General features: G+C 35.0%; 1 long non-coding RNA gene across 1 annotated transcript in view; it reads left to right on the top strand.

Moving 5' to 3' along the window:
- Positions 1-6,335: 6,335 nt before the first annotated feature.
- The window catches only part of LOC111087914, a 1,664-nt gene continuing 1,287 nt past the window's right edge, over positions 6,336-6,712 (top strand). Inside the window, exon 1 of the long non-coding RNA XR_002612537.1 lies at positions 6,336-6,389. This is a non-coding gene — a long non-coding RNA (uncharacterized LOC111087914). The remainder of the gene's footprint in view (positions 6,390-6,712) is intronic.

The following is a 6,712-nucleotide window of genomic DNA, read 5'->3' as shown; positions in this document are numbered from 1 at the left end:
CACCCACAGTCTGATGGGATGGTAGAAAAGTACAACTGGATACCGGTACAGGAATTGGCAAAGTTTTGTAATAGCTGCCAAGATGACTGGGATGTCTTACTCCCTCCACTGTTGATGGCCTATAGGACAGCAGAGCATGAAATCACTGGAAACACTCCAGCAAAGTTGATGTTTTGTCGGGAACTTCGGTTGCCAGTGTATCTGTTAAGGACGCCCACCTTGTGAAGAGTTGCCTGAAAATGTGTCAGAGTTCGTGAAAGTGTTATTGGAAGGGATGGATGATATTCACCATCAAGTGCGTTCAAACTTGAAAATGTCTGCTAATTCCATGAAGCTATGTTATAATAAGAGATCTACTAAAGTCAGCATTGTACCAGGAGACAAGGTGTGGTTGTATAATCCCAGGAAGGCAAAAGGGAAGTCTCCTAAGTTGCTTCTCTATGAGAAGGCCCATATGATATTGTTGCGTCAGCGAGTCACATGACCACCGTGACGCAACGTTTCTAGAACTATCATGTAATTTGGCGAATGCTCTAGTAATTGCTGGATGTAGGGTGGGCTGGTGTATAAAAGAGGGGAATGTGATGTGTGAGTAGATAGTGAGTAATTGAACTGCAGTCACAGGGTATTGTTGAAGTTAACGTTCTTTCGTTATAGTGTTTGTTTTAACGCGAATACTGAAATAAGTGTATCGTGAAGTTATATTCGGGAAGAATAAACCAGTTTTATTAAGTAAAGACTTGTGTCGCTTAAGTTTCGTCGGAACAAAGTTACGGAAAATCAATTAACAAACGGAGACGTAACAATATTGTGGATCGTCTCTCAGACATGACTTTCCGAATAAAATGTGGTTGGCGAGGTAACACAAAGGTGGTGCATGCCAACAGGCTTTGGCACAATTACGGTCCAGGACATTTCAGCTGGAATGAAGTGAACAACGGAACAAAAGATGCTGCTGAAGATGTGTAACCTGAAAAAGCCACTGTCGAAGAAGAAACTCTACCCGGTTTTGAGAAGGGAAACAATGAAGCTCTTGATGAAGTTACTACCACTGATGTGACTATTACCGATAATACGACATTTCCTGATGCAGCAGATGAACCCCACGTGAAGCAGAAGTCAATGAGAAGGAGACCAGCACGATGAAGATACGTCCCGTAAAATTAAGAGACTTTGTTGAATTTTAATTCTGTGTTTGTAAATTATGTACATTCAATTAAGTTAATATTAGTTTTCTATTGGTTTAATGTAAGTGGCAATTGTTCGGGACGAACAATACTACGGAATGGGAAGTATTACGACAGCGGAAGTCACGTGACTCTAGTAACACATCATGAGATTCTAGAAAGATCATGTCCGTTCGTGAAGCCTCAAGTGTTCTCCAGACGCCCTATATTTCGTATATAAAAGACTGGCGAGAAGTGACGGCATATTTATATGAATAATTGCAGATTGAAGAGATAGAGACAGACAAAGTGTGTGAACCGTTCGTTGTGAATTATAGCGTGTGTTTAAGTCAAAGTGCCTGTGGAAATTAAGTGTATTGCAAAGTTGAATTGAGAAATAATAAACTAGTTTTAATTAAGAAAGGACTTGTATCGCTAAGTTTCTTTAGAAAGAATTTCTAGGGAAAATTAACCTACGACCAGAGACGTAACAATACATATATAGGCGACTAAGTTAGTGCAGGTAATTAAGTTAGTGAAAATAGAAGTGAAGTTAGACAGCGTGATTGCAGGTTTAGCCATAAATAGCATATAGTGCCAATTTCTAAAGGGAAATTATCACATTTTGTATTGTAATAACAGAGGTAAAGAAGAATAAATTGTTTTGTCAAAGTGTGTTCTAAAGTATTTCAACCCACTTTTGTGTACTTTGACGAAAAGGAGACAATTATTTAAAGCTCTGGATACAAGTGTGATAACCAATAGTGTCACGAATTTTGTACATATGTTTGACTTGTTTTGTATAAATTATTTTAAATCAAGTGGATTTTGTGCTATTTCTTTATCTTTAAAAATCTGTTCCTATAAAACCTCACAATTATTAATCACCACAGAATATAAATTGGGTTTGTTTTAGTGAATTTTGCCTGCATTTTATTCTGATACTGACTGTGGTGGTTGGATCAACTCATGAATGGCAGTATGATATAAATATAGTTCGTACCTGTATACAATAATGAATTTATATTACATTTTAATGCCGAATATTGCACTCATCCTATATTTGTGTGTGTTTTATTTGAAAGTATCAATTCAACTACATTTTGTTGGATTATTGATTTTGTAATTCTGTAGTGTAGCAGCTCACAGTTGGCAATGCAGTAACAGTTAGAATAAAATAGGTATGGAGTTATTGTAGTAGGAACTGCAGCTTTTATTGTCATGGTTACTGCATGTCATTGGACAGCTTGTCTGATATTATAGGTATATACTATATTACACATACTGTTGATAGATGCACATATATAGTATTATATGTATATGGTTATATGTGTATGGGCATTATATACAAGTTATTTCATATATCATGAACCATGATAGTGGTTCATAATAGGGATCGCACAAGAATTTGCTCAAAACTCTAATAGAACACTCGGGCAAATCCCATTTTAAAAAACAGATATATTATTGAAACAACACTCAAAACCTTCCTTTGCAATATTAAGACCACCCCAATATTGGCAATAAGCAAAATTAAGTGACTTCATCATTGCTAGAGAAAATCAAAATTTGCTCATTTATTCATATTATTATTGTTGTTTCACAAGGCTGGGTATTTTTCACCAAAATCTGGACAGATATACTATATGGAATGTTGCAAATGCCAATGATATATTTAAACGCGTCTACACGAAATCTCATGCACAAAGCCACCTGGCTCATTAAATAATTACTTAAAAAAACACGAAGCTTTATTAAAAGCGATGTTTTAGGTGTATTCGTTTTATAATTATTTGAAATGGGTGCTTTTCTATTGGTAAAATTTTATACTTGTTTAGTGGGGTTGTGTCTTACTCTAGGCAAATATTTGCCCATTGCTGTGCATTAAAAAACCCAACATACAAGATAATAAAAAAGTTGATGATTTAAAACCTACAAACAGGGATCGCAAAAAAGTAAGCAAACAAGGTTGGAAATCTACTGCTGAAAGTTTGCTCAAGCTAAAAATCCCTATTATGACTTCACTGTAAAATTATTGTAGTGTGGGACCTGACATTAATTTTGCATAAAACAAAACAAACAAAAAACTGAAAGAGTAACTTTAAACTTAATTCGACTTCCTTAATTTTGTCGTGCCGCGAAAATGTTTAAGTCCTTCACGTTCTGCCATAAAAAAATCCGGTGTTTTTCTATCAGATGTGTTAGTTGTAATCTATAAGATGTACATTTTCACTGTATTAATTGGAAACTGCTGTGGGAAAGGTTCCCAATTTTGCTGTTGTATATCATCACTCAAATTGCTATTGTTTATCGTTACTCGAGTTTCTTGTCTCTACATGGATATCTACGACCATATTTCTGCAAGTTTTTAACACTGGACGATTACAATAGTAGATTTTCCTATTCAGATGGCATTGGTGATTCTTTCTACTGCTTCTTATACTTAGCTGAAATCGTGAGTGCATATTCAGTATTTATTACTACTGCATATAGCTATTGTTAAATAGTTGGTGTTAAGGTAGAGGTTATATAAATGTTGTTGTTAATTGGCGACTTATACTAAGTGTGTCGCTGTTATCTATCATGCATCCATTATTTGTGTCACCTTATTGTAGCAAACACTTGTGCACATCAGACATGCTTACTTTGTTAGAAACACATGTATATGTCATGTAGATCTAACAAAGTAAGCATGTTACATAGCTTGTTCACATTGCATTAATCTATGTTGTATTATGTTAGAAGAAACATTATTCCATTCTGATGAGATTGCTTTGTTGCTGCTCATCTTTTGTTACATTACACTGTGACATTGATGGAAGCCGGTCATCAAATCTGTGATGATACAAACATTCCTTCAAGAGGGTCCTTCGAGAACAACTTTAAAATTTTGTTTGTTGTAGTTGCATACTAGTACATGCGTTTACACTTTGTTGTACATTTGTTATTTATTTTGAATAAGTTCACTGTGCTGGTTGAGTGGGGAAAAAAAGCAAATGTGGTAGTAATCTGTTGAAAAACATGTATCATTCAATTGAATGCATATGCACATATGTAACTTAAGATTTATTCTCCATAACCAGACACGAAAAACTTATGAAACAAAACTAATAAAAAATATTAATTTTAAAAGGGGGAATAAGGATTGTCAATTAGATCTGAGTTTGTATGGGAGTTGCCTAGTGCTGGTGAGTCTGCACGCCTATTGCATCAGTTCTGAAGTAAACTGGGTCCCTCTGTCACACAAAGCTTCTTTTGAAAGGCCTACTCTGCCGAATACTTCCAGGAGAGCTTCTGCCACTTTCTCCATCTCTATCTATGGCAATGCTATGGTTTCTGGGTCTTGTGTCACATAGTAAACTACTGTCAGCTACTTGTCCTTGTTTGATACAGGTGCTAGTAGTGGTTCAATCAAGTTCACAGCTACTCTGATGAATGGCTCTTCTATGAATGGCATCTCATCCAGTGGCACCTTGACCACCTTCCCTCTGCAGAATCTAGTCACAACTCTGATGACCACCAGCCAATGGAAGTTGCTGATGACTCTGTCTGCCATATTCTTCACTCTTAGGTGTCTTCCCACAATAAACTCATGAGCCAACTTCATCACACGAGTCTGGTATCTTGGATTTGCAAGTTATACTCCCTTCATAGGCTTCCATATATACTGTTCTGACAGCTTGGTCATCTGCTCCTTCTCTCCCCTTAATGTATGTTTTAATCATTCTTACATATCCACAGTAACTGTGACAAAATGTTAAGTGAAGGTTAACTTAAATTTACTATCTAATATTAATGTGGCTTAATAATGCTTAGGTGTTCAGTTACTGTGACAAAATGGTAACTCCAACTTACTATCTCATCTTAATGTGTGTTTAACAATGTTTAGATATAAATAGAAACTGTGACAATGTGTTGAATGAAGGTTAACTTAAATTTACTATCTAACCTTAATATATGTTTTAATAATGTTTAGGTGTCCACAGTAACAGTTTGTTGTGTGAAGGTTAACCTCAACTTACTATCTAATATTAATGTGTGTTTTAATAATGCTTAGATAACCATACTAACTGTGTCAAAGTGTTGACTGAAGGTTAACTTGAACTTACTATCTAATTCTAATGTATGTTTTAATAGTGTTTAGTTGTCCACAGACCATGACAAAATGTTCAGTGAATATTAACTTCAACTTACTATCTCATCTTAATGTGTGTTTTAATAATTCTTAGGTATCCACAGTAACTGTGACACTGAGTGAAGGTTAACTTAAATTTACTATCTAATCTTAATGTGTGTTTTAATAATGCTTAGATGTCCAGAGTAACTGTGAGAAAATGTTGAGTGAAGGTTAACTTCATCTTACTATCTAATGTCAATGTTTGTTTAACAAATTTTAGATTTCCATAGTAGCTGTGACAGTGTGTTGAGTGGAGGTTAATTTCAACTTACTATATAATCTTAACGTGTGTTTTAATAATGCTTATGTGCCCACAGTAACAGTGACATACATCTTTATCTTTTCATATATAGTTTATTTTAATGTTTTACTTTCCTTTCCTGTTTTTTACAATTGATTATTTATGTTGACACGTGAACTGTTGGCTGTCAGAAATATTACATTATCATTACGCTTTAGGCTCTGACAAAATTTTTTGAACTTGCTTAGACTTATATCTTGTGGAAGGTGACAAAGCTTTGCTTAGTTTTTAAAAATTATTAAACCTTTCAAATATGAATTTTAAATGTGTTAGTAACACTATCCACTTACAGACACACATGATTCAGTTAAATATATAAATGAAAACTATAAACATAATTTGAGACAAGTTGAAATCCGTATGCAATCGAATAGTAACACCATCTGCCATTGTAATACAAATACATTTATATATGAAAACTTCATTACAATGAAATATTTTGTCAAGAACTCTTACTGTTATGTTTAACCAATAAAAACTCGAAATAATATACTTACATCTTTAGAATATATAACTAAATCTAGACATTGATGACAATCACAAGTTCAGACACCCTACGATGAGCTTATCATCCCACTGAATTATCCATTTATAGAAACACCATCTGCCCCAGCAGCATATCCTTAGTAAGACCATCCACCTATCCCACCTAGTAACACCATCTGCCGTTCTAAAACACATGTAATACAAATAAATATACAAATGAAAACTATAAACATATGTTGAGACAAGTTTAAACCTGTAGGTAGCCCTACAGGACCATAGTAACGCTATCCACCTGTAGCAATACCATCCGCCTTTGTAAAACACACACAATATGCCTAGTAAGACCATCCACTTGTATAAACACTACTCTTAGTAACACAATTTATCTACAGAAATATTACCCTTAGTAACAGCAAATGCCTATAGCAACAGGCCCTCTGGTAACAAACTGTGATGTCAACACCTCCCCAAGACAATGGTGTACTCTGGTGTCACTTTGTGGACCACTCAGACAGTCACACCCTCTGGTGCCTATTATGTAACAGTTATGTAACCCTCAGGTGTCAGATTTAATGTTTTACT

This window comes from Limulus polyphemus, unplaced genomic scaffold (genome assembly GCF_000517525.1).
Source record: "Limulus polyphemus unplaced genomic scaffold, Limulus_polyphemus-2.1.2 Scaffold2840, whole genome shotgun sequence".
Lineage (NCBI taxonomy): Eukaryota > Metazoa > Arthropoda > Merostomata > Xiphosura > Limulidae > Limulus > Limulus polyphemus.
This window is presented reverse-complemented; position numbering and strand designations above follow the sequence as displayed.